This window comes from Neophocaena asiaeorientalis, unplaced genomic scaffold (assembly GCF_003031525.2).
Source record: "Neophocaena asiaeorientalis asiaeorientalis breed wild unplaced genomic scaffold, Neophocaena_asiaeorientalis_V1.1 scaffold56, whole genome shotgun sequence".
Lineage (NCBI taxonomy): Eukaryota > Metazoa > Chordata > Mammalia > Artiodactyla > Phocoenidae > Neophocaena > Neophocaena asiaeorientalis.
Genome location: NW_020175837.1, coordinates 1,910,448 through 1,925,471, shown reverse-complemented (window position 1 = coordinate 1,925,471; position 15,024 = coordinate 1,910,448). Strand labels below are relative to the sequence as shown.

The following is a 15,024-nucleotide window of genomic DNA, read 5'->3' as shown; positions in this document are numbered from 1 at the left end:
CTCAGTCCTGAGTTTATTTGGTCATGTGGCCCTTTAATTGTGTCCCCTGCATCGGCAGGTGGACTCCCAACCGCTGCGCCACCAGGGAAGCCCCCTTTAATGATTTTTTTTACCCCCTCGAGGACCACTGGATGTGGATAGGGAAACAGGGAGACTTCCTTTTGGGGGCACAAAGATTTGTCTTAAAGCTCTAAGACATAAGCATTCTTCTGCTCTTTAGATTCCGCATTGTCGTGTGTGTGTGTGTTTCTTTTGTAGATTTATTACATTAGCACTTAATTACTCTTCATGACAGTATTAAATTTCATGAGTGATTTATAGTTTTAATAGAGACTTGTATGATTTATTGCAGTTGGCATTTGAGGTTTACCAACTTCTTAAAAGCCATAAGTACTGGAATTGCTTACTCTGACCCTTTTCGGCACAAGCAGGACATGGGTGAAACCACAAATTCAAGTATAATAGGGATGTGTGCCTGGCCAGGACCATTGTTGTTTGATGTTACCGTCTCCTATTGTGATATGTGTGTATGTGTGGGGCAGTGGTGGCAGGTATGTGTGTTCTTAGAGAAAAAAGAAAGTGGATCCCTTCTGTTTTTTATTTAAACTTTTTATTTTATGTTGGAGTATAGTTGATTAACAGTGTTGTGTTAGTTTCAGGTGTACAGCAAAGAGATTCAGTTATACACATACATATATCTATTCTTTTTCAAATTCTTTTCCCATTTAGGGTGTTACATAATATCGAGCAGAGTTTCCTGTGTTACACAGTAGGTCCTTGTTCGTTATCCATCTTAAATATAGCAGTGTGTATATGTCAATCCCTAACTCTCTAATATGAGCCCCAGATGGTTTCCTGTGCCCTGGATGGGTGGGTGTGACACGAAGGCCTGAGATACAGTGGCCTGGAGGAAGCTGGGGACAGGTGTGGGTCAATCCCATCTGGCAAGGTGTTCCCAGCTCAGGCCTGCAGGGCCTGGCTGGAGCAGTCACGACCAGCCTGCTGTCCACAGGTGCTGCATGCTTCAGTGGGCCGCCGACCTTCCCCATTCTGGGCTCTCACAGCTACTGGAGAAGCACCAGTTTAACCGGCACGTGACCTGTCCCCCAGTTTACCCCAAGTTTTTGTTGGGAGAGTGTTGACTCCTGCTTCTGAGCTGGAATCCTGAGAACACGCCTAGCATGGTCTTTGCTCTCTTGTCCTGGTCCTTTCCTGCACTTTCTCTCAAGTGCCATCCCTGGCTGCCCTGGCCCTGGTGTTTGCCCAGGCCCAACTTTGCAGCTGTGTCTCAGATGAATATTATTTCCGTGGGATGTGGGTTCGTTATTTCAAACTGGGGATAGGTAGCTGCTCGCTTGGGCATTTTCCTAGAAGACGATCCGCTCGTACTCCTAGAGAAAAAGGGTGTGCCCTCCAGGCTCTGCCTTCGCCAGAGAGAGGCCCAGTTGGATAATCCTCTAAGGGCCCTCAGCCTCTGGGCCGATAATCTCTTCGGGGTTATCTGTTAATTACCAGTGAATGTGTGAAGTATTTGTGAAAAGGCTTTTGAAGTGAGCTGCACGCGTGTTGCCCTCCCTCCAGGGCTGCAGCCCAGGGCAGAGGGTTTCTGGGCCCGGTGCGGGTCCCCCTCAAGTGCTGGTATTCTCTTGCTAAATTGTTTGCCTTTCTAATGAAGTGAACTGTTTGTTTGACTCTGCTTGGAGGAAGGTATTTAACTGGGGGACTAAAGTAAACGTTGGAGACATTCAAATAAGCCATGCATCTCTGCTTTGTGAAGTGAAGGAAAACAGTTTGGCCTCGTTCACCTCCGGGAAGAGTCGTTAAGTTACTGTTTAAGTAATAAACGGAGCCCAGCCAGCGGGTATTGCCCGGCCAGTCTGGGGCTTTTCTGCTTACCCCGGCGGGACTGGGAATTTCTCTGCCAAGGCCACAGAGGAGGAGAGAGCCGCTCCAGTCTAGCAGTTAGTAATTGTGATTTATTTATGTGTAGAGGGACGTCTGCTTGGTTCAGTCTCAATGAAAACAAGCCAATTAGCCCCTCAGGGTGGCTGGGGGATGGCGGGGTGATTTTGCTAGCCATGGGGAAGGCTAGAGAGAGAGTGTCATAGGGGATCCAGCCTGGGTCCACCTGGCCAAGCTAGCTGGGGACCTGCCACATGTGAGCTGGGTCCCCGATATCTGGGAGAAGTGTCTGAGATGATGCGGGGATGATGGACCCCAGAGGATGTACGGCTGAGACGGGGCCCCCAGAAGGAAGGCCCACCCTTCTCCTGCCTCAGGACCTGGGGTGAAGGTGTCTGTGAGTGATGCCCTTTAGCTACTTGTGGCTTTTGTTATGGGGAAGCGTGAAGTGGCGGGAGTACCCAGGAGGGGAAGTGTAGCTGTATGCAGGGCAGGCTACGTCACTGGTGGGACCCAGTGTCAAAAGAAGATTCCGGTCCTTGCTCAGAAATTACAAAGAATTTCAAGAGGGTGACAGCAGAGCATTAAGCCAAGCTTGGGGCTTTCTGAATGGGGGCCTGGGCTGCATGTCCAGGAAGCTGGCTCTGGAGAAGGCTTGGCAGTTAGGCTGGACCTGAGGTGCAGCTTTGTCAGTTCCTACCTGAGGGCTGTTCAAAAAGCAATATTCAACTGAGTAAATTTTAAAGATCTTAGTGGCGTTTTTCATCGATTTATGAATAGGCAGCATCCCACCTAGCGGAGAGGAGGGGGGTCTGAGGAGTGGTACAAAGTAAGAGACTTTTATAGGCAGAAGGGAGCGGGGACAGGGAGTTACACTAGCAGAAAGTGGAATGGTTGCGACAGAAGTCATTTTCCTTGAGGGGACGGGATTACGTCACCAGTGCCGACCAGGTGATTTCTGATTGACTAGGTTAAGATTCCATTTCTGGGGGAGGCCAGAACTATAATTCGGTCTCAGCTTGGTGGGTTTGGTGATGTGGAGCTTAGCATAAGCGACTCCATGTTGGGCACGTTGTCTTGTTTTTTTTCATAGTGCCTTTCACTTCCTGTCTTCTCTGATGACTGTTTGCTCATTGTGAAGTAGGGGTAGTTATACCTACTTCACTGGGTTGTCTTGTAATGTAAATAAAAAATATCTGAACAGCGTTTAGGGTAACCTTGCGCGCAGAGTGAATGCTCAAAAAATGATAGCTATTTATTATTTGAATGTCTCTGTGGCTGTCATTTTTTTTCCCTCCCCTAATGGTTGAGCTGACAACAGTGTATGGCTGATCTGGAATCCGGGGGACAGAGTTGAGTATTTGCCACAGAAATTACTTAAAGACAAGGGATGAAGAACCTTCACATGTCTCATGATCAGTGAAGGCTTGAGTGCAAGGGAGCAATGTGGGTGAAGCAGTCAGATCAGGTCCAAAGCTGAAGATGCTCATGTAAAAGATGTTGACTATCAACGTCCATTTGGGTGTCTGGATTGAAGACGAAGGACTTAGAAATAACAATAACCCCCTAAATGTGAGGACTTTAGATTTTATGAACAACCTTCACCTTTGTCACTTGGCCTCTTGGACAATTCTGTGGAGTAAATAGGGCTGAATCTTCTTGGCTTATTTTATGAGTGAAAAAAAATCTATATTATGATGATAGTCATTTGTTTCTAGGTAATTCTATAAAACATGGTTTAAAATGGGAACCTTTTCAGCTGCACGTGCTGATGGAGAACAGACATGCCTTATAAGGGCTGCAGCTGCATTGTTCAGTGCGCTGCGTGTTTGGCTTTCTCCTGATTTCTGAGAAGGTGAAACTGAAGGATGGGTTTTCTAAGGTTTCGTACTGTGAGGGTGATAAATGTGCAAATATATATTGGCTCCGAGATGACCAGTAGGGCATCATCAGTTTTGTCTATTGAGTGGTATTAGTTATTAAACCCATGCTCTGTTGTACATACATTGTTGGGGTTCTCATATTATCACTCTTTGAGTCTTTGTTAATACTTGCAAACAGCAAAGTGTGAGAAGCATCCTTGCTCCTTAGAAATGTGTCTGGGCTCCACTCCCTGACAAGTGGAAGCTCATTGAGAAGGTGCAGGATGGGGTCCTCTCTGTAAGGATGTGCCCACTAGTACCGGGGAAGGTACACACCCATGTATCGGGGCTATAGTCCCTGGGACTGTAGGTGGACTGGGGTACCAGAAGTAGGTATGGACTCCAGAAGTAGACCATGTTGTCTGTCCTCAGGGGCCCATAGGCACAGATGGACATCACTGAAGTTTAGATGCTTACCAAGTATAGTTTGTAAAGACTGGGTCCCGTGTAGTTGGTTGGAAACCAGGGTCACTTTGGGAACAGGAAGGAGAGGACCCACATGGAGATCACATTGAAAACATATAGAGCCTGGGTCTTTTGAGACAAGGTAAGAAGCTGTCGAGTCCTGATAGAGGGCCTTGGGGAGAACTGCCAGTTAGGTCACCCTCTGAGGCAGTGTAACTGTCAAGCATCACAGCAGAGGTAGGGGGTAGCATGGAAGCAGAAGGGGCATAGGCTGTCCTGGTGGCAATAGGGGAGGAGGGCAGGAGAGCTTGGGCCTTAGGGAAACACAGGCGGCAGATGACCCAGACAAAGCCCTGCTCAGTGAAAGCAGTCTCGAGACCACTGACCTCTCCAGGAAGGAGTGCCCACCTGAACACACTAGAAGGTTTGTTGACACCCCCCAGATCTCCATTGCTCCCTGTCCTGAAGTAGAATGCTGACGATGGGGATTCCTCTTGGAGGTTTTTGAGCAGTTTAGCTCGTCCGGACTGTAGGAAACATAAGAGGAAGAGCGACAGGAATGGCCTCTGTCTTCTGTGAACAGGGCTGGGGTTGTACCAGAAACCCGGGGAGGCCAGTGCCTCTTGTCTGCAGTGTAGCTTCACTGTCCAAGGGCATTGCCATGCCAGCAGATGCTCTCAGGGACAGTGGGTCAGAGAAATTCTGAAACTCATCCGGCATCCCGAAAGGAATGGGGCTAAAAAATCAAGATAAGTCCAGTGAGGGAGGGAAGAAGGGAAGGGTAGCCAGCAAGAAAGGAAGTCTCAGGTGTGAACCCTGGGGAGTGGAGGTCGGTGGTAGTTGTGGACCCCCGTGCATGCAGCTCTGGGCTTTCTGTCCACACACCCAGGAGCGTGCACAGGGCAGCATCAGGGTGGAGGAATGGGTCCCAAGTGCAGCTCGGGGGCTGTGCGTGGACAGGGAAGGAGGGAGGTGGTCAGGTAGGTCACATGACAGTGGCCGTTGAAGGGCTGACAGTCAAATGGGCCTCACGTTCCAATGAAGGTGGGCAGAGAGTTCAGGTGTGGTATTGGGATGAACTTGAAATAGGTTTTGATTTTATTTTTCCTTTGAATTTTCTCCTTTCTTGGTCCATGCTATCGGTGTAATAATTCTTTTTTTTAATTAATTGTTATTGGAGTACAGCTGCTTTACAATGTTGTGTTAGTTTCTGCTGTAAGGCAAAGCGAATCAGCTACACGTATACGTATATCCCCTCTTTTTTGGACTTCCTTCCCATTTAGGTCACCGCAGAGCATCGGGTAGAGTTCCCTGTGCTCTACAGTAGGTTCTCATTAGTTATCTGTTTTATACTTAGTAGTGCATATATGTCAGTCCCAGTCTCCCAGTTCATCCCACCCCCCTCTCAGCGTAATAATTCTATAAACTCAGCCTTTATTCATGGGCCAGAGGAAGCCTCAGCTATTGAGAGCTTCCAAATTTGGCTATCTAATCATTAACCATGGGGATGCCAGAGGTGCAAATACCACAGCTGGCACTCAGAGCACCATCTTTAAGCAGAAACTTAGCAGAAACTTATTTCCCTCATATGATACCATCTGATACATGCTCACATAGCCGACATCTTTGAGGGCGTGTGTACCATGTATGCCTAGTGGCTAATGTAAGATTGCAGGGCAAAGAGACATCTAAGAAAAATCGGGAATGTTTCGGTACTTGCGTTCTTTCCCCCTTAGAAATGGGAAATTCTCTCCCTTTTCTCCCATTTCCTTGCTCATCCGTACAAGGGAATCACTTCACGTCGAGTGCCTTATTATTTTACAATCCTGGGGAAAGAAGCACTTAAATAAACTCTTTGCTTAAAAGCTTTGTGTGTTCCTGCTTCATGGTGCTTTAGCGGCAGTGAGAATTCAGGGTTTAAGGGGCAGGAAAGTGGAGCCTTTCAGGCCTCCCAGTGTGCAATCAACGTGCTGGAATTTCAGTGGATTCCAAAGGCGTAACAATAATAGCATTAAGAACAGACCAGGGCCTTTGATGTTATTGACAATAAAAGGGGGAGAGGGGGCGAAGGGGCCCCTGTCATTTCTGTCATGAGCTTTGAAACTTTTGACCTCTAACCTTTTGTGTCAAAGAGCTCTTTCCATACGGGTGTTAGCAGCCTGCCCAGGTCTCCCGAATTCACTGGAGCGTCCACGTTTCCTTGGTGGGAAAGGACATTCAGCGTCTTGGAAAAGACCCATCGTGGGGCGGTTGTTGCAGAGTGCCCACCATTGTCTGCTCCATCTTAGGGGGATGGCAGGGTGGGATGGGGTGAGGACACCACACGTCCACATGAGGTGACTCCAGCCTGGCGGGAAGCGGGCAGCCTTGCAGGGATAGAAGGTGAACTTCAGAGCTATGATTTAGCTCAGGGTATGCAGGCATCTGCCTGGAGTTGGCTCTGAGCATGGCGTGGCGGGCACCTGGAAGCTGCATGGGGAGGATTTGGAAAGATGGTGGGGCCTTTGGGATGCCCTGGTTTGGCCTGTTAGGTAGATGGAAGGGTCCTGCAGTGCCAGACAGGCCCGGTTCACTGCGCCTATTATTTGGCCTCAGTTTCCTTTCTTGTCTTTCCTTCCTCCTTCGCCTTTCTGATAAGAAACATTAATTGAGTTCCTACTGGGTGTGCGGTACAGTGAGCCTCTTCTGCCCTCGAGCCCCAGACAGCCTGGGAGGGAACGCAGATGGTTCTGGTCTGACAGCAGTGCCACGGAAGGGCCTCATCCGCAGGTGGCCTGGCATGGTCCAGGAACACAGTGAGTGCCCCTCCTGTGTGTGTGTTTATCCGCCACAGCTGTGCGTACAGCGTGGGCTTCAGTGTGGGGCAGAGCCTCTGAGTAGGAACACAGGGCCTTCAGCGGGCTTAGCATCAGGGAGAGAGGAGATGTGGGTAAATGGAGTTTGTATAGATGAGCTCATGAGTGTAAAAGGCTTATTTAGCACAGCACCTGACATATATTAAAGTATTCACTAATTGTCCTTATACTCACGATTGTTTTAGTATTATTAATTTCTATTAATGGGGCAAACCTTCGAAGACCTTTAGCTGTTGATGGACAGGAACTAAAATGGGGTGGGTGGTGGAGGAAGAGTCTATAATCTGCTCCTCGACAGCCTCTCGCCTGATTTTGAGCGGAATGAATGTGGACCTCATTCATTATTTAATGGCTACGCAGACTCTGACCAACACACCCTGAAGGTCACGGCTGGTTTTCCAGTGCCTTCAAAATATTTCTCAGGGTGGCCTTGGTTGGGTGGTTTCTCTTTGACTTAGCGGCGTTGTTCCCTGCTGTGGATCTCTGGGGAGAAAGGTAAAGGTGAGCTCTCTGAGGCTCTGAGCCTCAGCCCAGGCAGTTACCATGCAGGAGCCCGGGGTTTGCGTGCCTGAGAGCTCTTCCTGATTCCTGGTTCAGAGCAGGGTTTGAGCATCGAGGTGGGGCTCCACCACGGTGTCTGGGGCTGTGCTGGGAGTGCCACCTCTGGGGGTGGAATAGAAAAAGCACCAAATTGCGTCACAGGGCTCTGGTTTCTGTGACTGTGGGTACCTCATTTAGCTTTTCTGAGCAGATAATGGAATATTCCCTTCGTAGCCCTCAGGATCGTGTGATAATAGGAAATAAAGAGAAACAAGACTTAGGGGGATAATAATAAAGCCTTGGAGATGATGATTTTAGGGTGGTCAAGAGGATTCCATGAAGAAACGGACATGCGTTTTATGAAATGTAAAGCATTGTATTCCTTTGCTTTTACATTTTGCTACCTGCTTCTGTGAATTTTGCAACATTGAAAAAAAAAACATTTGGAAGCTCTTTTTTGAGTTATTTTAGGCAGGACACAGCTTCTAGATCTCATCATCATTGTTAATTGTTGGTTTACTAGCTAAACCAGGCAACCTCTGAATTCATTGTGTCTCTAAGGCTTCTGTAGTTAGAGCCTTCAGCCATTCTCTGCCTTCACTTCATCAGCGTTAAGAATCCCAAATGTGTTGGGCTTCCCTGGTGGCGCAGTGGTTGAGAGTCTGCCTGCCGATGCAGGGGACATGGGTTCGTATCCCGGTCCGGGAAGATCCCACATGCCGCGGAGCGGCTGGGCCCGTGAGCCACGGCCGCTGGGCCTGCGCGTCCGGAGCCTGTGCTCTGCAACGGGAGACGCCACAACAGTGCGAGGCCTGCGTACTGTAAAAAAAAAAAAAAAAAAAAGAATCCCAAATGTGTATTTTTGAAGCTATGAATTTGGCTTTTAAATTGTGCTATACAAAAAAATGGTCATTCACATAAGAATTTGTCACTGGTAAGAATTTCCATCTTTTAATTTCCATGCTTTCATAAGAAAATACACCATTAGCATAGTTCAAGTAAATGGATTTGTCACTTTTAAATATAGTGACTCCTTATATGTTTTCATGTGACTTCCCTTGGACAGTTTTGCAGTTTCAGTATAATGGCTGTAAACCTTCTCTTATTTCTCTTTGCTGCTTTTCCCTCTGTTTATTTTTTTCTCTGATCTTGGCAGGAAAGCTGGAAACAACAAAATATGATGGCTGCATATATATGGGATCATAGGCAAGGCACATTCCACAGGCTGTGGATGGAAGGGTATTATTGGTTGGTCAGAAGGCAGATGTGGTCTATTTCTGCCATTGGGAATCCAATGGATGTGATTTTTAGTTGAGAAACTTGCAAAGACTAGTGGATGAAAGAAATTAAAAGGGACCAGGAAGGGGCGAGCTCAACTGTTTGTTCACTACCCAGGATACCTTTGAGGTGGTAAAGGCAGATTTCTTGTTAATTTACTTGCAAAGGGCTATTTATCATTTTCTTGTGGAAACACATAATTATGTTTGTAAAAGGATCATGGCCCGGATGGATTGTGATATGACCAGAGTGTAGTGCTGGGTAGCACTTAGATCTATTTAAAATATTAGATTAATTTAATATATCTGCATGCTTGGCACAGAAGAAATAATAGATTGCTATCTGAAAAGGACTTCCCTGGCGGTCCAGTGGTTAGGACTCTGCGCTTCCACTGCAGGGGGCATGGGTTCGAGCCCTGGTCAGGGAACTAAGATCCCACATGCCGTTTGGGGAGGCCAAAAAAAAAAGAGGAGTCAGGAATGTTGGGTGGTTGCCAGAAGTAGAAATTGCTTGGGTTTTATACATAACATAGTTTTGTTAATCAGCTTTCCACGTAACTTTGTGTGTTTTACTTAACTTATAAGGAAACTTAAATTTGCAAATGTTAAGTGTTTATTGCCATCATTTGCTAGATTTACAGTCAATCTCATCCATTATCATTTTTATCTTAGAATTTATTTATGATAAATAAAATCACAGGGTAAGTATCCTTTTTCTGAATAATTGTCAAATTGGACACTTCTACTGTAAAGATTTTTTAAGTCACACAAATAGGCATATTGGTATTTCACACATACAGTGTTATCACTCAGAAACTACGTATCCATAAAAAAAAATGGTGTGTGGTTTTTCTGAGTTGTAAACATTTCTGAGAATTACTTTCTTGGGGTATGCTAAGGACAGGGTTTGTCAAACCGTTTTCTGTAGGGCCAAAAGAGATATATTAGGTTTTGTGGGCTACGTGTTTCTCTGTCGCAGCTCTCCAACTGTGTCTCTGCAGTTTGCAGTTTGAAGGCAGCCATATGCAGTATGCAAACGAAATGGCACCTGTATTCCAATAAAACTTTATTTATAAAAACTGCCCAGGGGCTTCCCTGGTGGCGCAGTGGTTAAGAATCCTCCTGCCAATGCAGGGGAAACGGGTTTGAGCCCTGGTCCGGGAAGATCCCACATGCTGCGGAGCAACTAAGCCCATGCACCACAACTACTGAGCCTGCGTTCTGGAGCCTGCGAGACACAACTACTGAGCCCACGCGCCACAACTACTGAGCCTGCGCTCTGGAGCCTGCGAGACACAACTACTGAGCCCATGCGCCACAACTACTGAGCCCATGTGCCACAACTACTGAAGCCCGTGCGCCTAGAGCCCGTGCTCCGCAACAAGAGAAGCCACCGCAATGAGAAGCCCGCGCATCGCAACAAAGAGTAGCCCCCGCTCGCTGCAACTAGAGAAAACCCGTGCGCGGCAACAAAGACCGAACACGGCCAAAAATAAATAAAGTAAATAGATTAATTTAAAAAAAAGAAATTTAAAAACTGCCCAGTGCAGGAGTTTGCCCCCCATACCGTATGCTCCACAAGTTAAACTTCCTGCCGTGGTATAAAGAGACAAAATAATAGATCTTCTTTAATGCAAGGCATCTATCAGATGTCTTGAGTATACTATAACTGCATTTTCTTAAAACTTGCACCGCATTACAGAGGGTCTTATAAACAAGATGCTCTACACTAACGACTCTGGAGATGCTTCCGGCTGCACACAACATGCATGTAGGACTGGAAAGAAGATTCCTGATGCTCCACGAAGCGCTTGCTTCATGGGATGACGCCACCTGGATGTCCAGCAAGCCCACAGCTGCTCCCTTTGGGGTTCCACGCCTTAGATTCTGCTCATAGCAGACCAGCAGGGCCACATACTTTAGACATTCCCGGTCAGGCATCCCGGGGCTGTCCTCAGAGGGGCAGACGAGCCCCTTGCTGGCGCTGTGTTATCCACAGGCATATTCCCATCCACGGTATAATCCTGTCCACAGGCAGGAACACGAGGATGTCTGAATGGGGAGTCAGTCCGGGTGGGGAGTCCGTCCACATGGTGATGTGTTCCTTAGGCCACTGAGCCCTGGAAAAGGTCTTGCAGGTGTCAAGGTAATGATTGGAGACACTCAGCGGGGGGAAGAGGCAGAGATGACACTTGGGTGTCACTCCACCATCTCATCAGAGTGGTGAGGGCCCCTCTTTCCCCCTCTTGAGACCTCTCCTTTGACAGATGCCAGATGATTCCTTTGGTTTTGGCATAGTGGATGTTGCCCACATTGGGTTTTAACATTTCTACTGATGGCAGGCGATTGAGTGAATTGGAGGGGACTGGACATTCCTACAGGCAGGGCTGACCCTAGTGACAAGAAAAATCATCTCTAGTGCAGGTCTAGAGTAAATTCCAAAGTCAGTGAACAGACGTCTTCAGGATTTAAATAAGCCAGGAGAATTTATGCCCTGGGCAGTTTACTCTTGTGGGTCTTCCTGTCCTGTTTCCTGGGCACTTTCAGGCCACTCAAATATCATTAGGTGAATTAACTCCTTCAGGGCACAAAGGGAGCGGCCTTTGATCTCTCTTTTTTAATCTACAACTTTTGTATGTAAATTTCAAACCTTAAAAGACAGGTTCCCAGAATGGCATCGGAGAGATCTCATAGCCTGAGGATATTAAAACTATTTCTTGGGAGAAGGATGCCGCAACTGAAGATAAACCTCCAAGTGTCTTTTCCTGGCTACAGGTTTTATGATCAACCCAGGCTGTTGGGAGACCTAAAAATCAATGCCTCTCATTCCTAATGAGAGGCTCACCGCACAGCCTGACGACAGCTAGTGTGAAATCGAATACTGACAACTATACCCAGCACAAATATTGTTACTATGCATTTCAGTTTAAACACGTGTCAAGGCAGTTACATATTTATGGGGTTTAAAGACTCTTCCACTCGTGCCTAGGATAATAGGCACTCGGCAAATCTCCGCTTAGTCTAAGAGGAATTTGGTCCAATAGTCAAACCTCTTGCGAGTCTGTAATAAATCATCTTTGCAGCCCAAAGCATGGACAGTTGACTGCTTCCCACACTGCTCCCCAGACTTCCCCCACCTGGTAGAGTTTTAATTCCTTCAGTAAAATTGATTCCCCCAGTTCTGCACATTATTCTCCCTGTCTTCCATTTAGCCCGTTAGTTTGCTGACAGCAGAGTACACAGCACTTAGCAGCTGGTTTGTGGAGCCATCAGTCAGGAAATTGTATGATAAATAGGAGGGAGCCGGGTTTAGTGGCACTTCCTTCTGCTTCAGCAGTTTTTGCCCGACTTTGGAAAAGTCATCATGTGGTGTTTTGTCAAGGGCCAGAGCAGGAGATGGCTGCGGTGCGGTGACTTATTACACATACCCCTGAGTTACGATGCTCTGCAGCTGTGCCGCTCATGTGTAAATAATAAACCGGGAGGTGGGTAATTATGGCGGCTGCTGGCGACACGGGCCTGTTCTCGTCCTGTGGGTTTTCTTGGACAGCTTCTTGGGCTCGTGATGGAATATACTGCGATCTTCCACATAGAAACGACCAGCTGAGATGCAAGGGAAGCACTCCATGTTTGAGGAGTGGCAAGCATTTTCTTCTTTTGAGAGGTGTGTTGGGATTAATGTCATGTGATGCCACATATGTTAAAGGACATGCTTGTCCTGCTTTTTATTCTTCGTTTTTACTGTTAAGCTGTGGTCAAGCGTGTCTTGAATTGGAAGAGGGCTGTTCCATTGCGTTTACCAGAAAGCGGCTTAAGAGGTGTGATTTCCATCGATAACTGACATGAGGTATAATTGCTTGCACAGACTTTATTGGTCCAGGAGACCAATAGTAATTTTAGTTATTTTCAACTAAATCGAGAAGGAAACAAATAGAAATAAAAATGCTTAAACTAAAATCAGATGTCTTTGATGAAATCGGATCATATCCATATTTTTTGGCTCTCTATTTAACCTGATTCCAGAATATGGAATTCATAAATTCCCTTGGGACATAAATAAACACTTCGAGTAAACAGTGCTGCAAGATGCATCACATAATATCATTCAGAATTAACTTTTAAACTCACAAAACACACTCAACAGTGAGAAAGGACTACTAAATGCCCCAGTAATTCCTAACCCTCACCCTAACCCTAACCCTTTTCTCTTAAATATTTTTTTAATGCTTGGTCATTTTCTCTCTCATTCTGAAAGAAAGAGAGAGGGTGAGAGAGACGGTGAATTTAAATCTGTTAATTTCTTAAAAATAAAAGGATGGCAATGCCTTTAAATATCTGTAATAGTCTTGTAGTTTTCCTTGGGGTAAAGATTTATACTGCTTGGGTACATGCTTTTGGTTTTATTGGATTATGTGCCTGGTTTTCACCCCCTATGCATATAATCTTTGCAGTGTTATTATAAATACTCATATAAAAATAATGACTGTTATTTCCTGGATATATGAGGCATATATTGAATGTTGAATCAATTCACACATTTTGAGCCCTTGTGTGTATGAAAAATCTGGATTTTTGCTTCTTCTTAATTCACAGCTGCACCCACATAGAGAAGAGCAGATACAGTTAACACCCACTTATCTGTTGCAGAGAATTTAATCACACAGCACACAGCCAAGAGCCAGGAAGTAAAGAAGTGAAAATATCTCCCAACTCTGACATGGTTGTCACAAAGTCCCTCAAAACGCCATATAGGGCTTCCCCGGTGGCGCAGTGGTTGAGAGTCCGCCTGCCGATGCAGGGGACCACGGGTTCGTGCCCCGGTCCGGGAAGATCCCACATGCCGCGGAGTGGCTGGGCCCGTGAGCCATGGCCGCTGAGCCTGTACGTCTGGAGCCTGTGCTCCACAACAGTGAGAGGCCCGCGTACCGCAAAAAAAAAAAAAAAAAAAACCGCCATATAAAATGATGTGTGGGAACAACCTTAGCAGGTGTGTCAGATGGTATGAATGATTCATTTACACCCAGTTCTAGTAGGTTTATTCCTCCAGGTTCCAAGAGCCCCATGACACGTGTTAAATTTGAAGTCTGCTGGAAGCAACCTTGTTCGAATCAGCAGTGACCACTAACAGGCGAAGAAGAGAAAGAACTATTATTTTTTTTAAAGTTCTTTTGTTTACATTCTAAAAGATGCTTGTTGAAGAAAATTTGGAAAAAAGAGAAATGTATAGGGAGGAAAATGAAAACCACTTGAATTCAACAAACACATGTATAATGGTCACCCCCAGGACTTAAGGAAGTTCACAGTGGGAGGTGCAGTCACACCCTTATCTATGTTTGATACACCCACTCCCCTGCCCCGCGTGGAGGTTCTGTGTCACTTTTTCCATCCATCGCTCAGAGCCTGTTTGCAGGGCGTCATTTGGAATTGCCTTTGCCGCCTACTACACTAGGCAAAATCTTCAGACTTTTAGAAGAAGCTCAAAGCCCTTCTGACACATCAATTCCTGGGAGTGTTTCCTGAGCAGCAGCGGCGTGATGCCGGCTTCCAGGACGACCACGTGTGGAGGGTAGCATTTGCAGCACGAGTTCCGAGTTCCTGTATGTTTGCTGTCTTATCGGGCCCTGAGCCGTGGAGGCTCACCTCCTGATTTTGCACTTCTTTACTGCTTCTTGAAACTTGGGAAAAACTTTAGTATCACTGGTGCTTCTCATGGTAAAATCTGGTAAAACTATTTTCAGTTCTTGCAGTGAATTACTATTTAGAAAAAAAAAGTTTATTTTCAGATTTGTCAGCGGTAATCAGGGCGAGTAAATGGAGGTAGAGAACTATTTTAAGTACGTGCATACACAGGAACCCCAAAACAGTGATGGCTGAGAGCGGGAGGGGAGGCTGGTGTGGGTCCCAGGGGAATGCTGGGGCTGCAGGGAAGGACCTTCGGTGTGCGCCAAACCCCCCTCTGTCAGGCCAGGTAGCATTTCTCTGGCCAGCCTATACATTTGCTGCCCCTGTGTTGGGATTCCGGAGGCCTGACCTAGAACAAGATGGAGGGGGAGCATGCATTTAAAAATTTAAAAAGTGTGTGTGGGGCTTCCCTGGTGGCGCAGTGGTTGAGAGTCCGCCTGC

At 46.6% G+C, this 15,024-nt stretch overlaps 1 protein-coding gene across 1 annotated transcript in view; it reads left to right on the top strand.

Annotated features, from left to right (window-relative positions):
• The window catches only part of GLI3 (GLI family zinc finger 3), a 267,060-nt gene that overhangs the window by 134,241 nt on the left and 117,795 nt on the right, over positions 1–15,024 (top strand). The gene's annotated exons all lie outside the window — the stretch shown is intronic.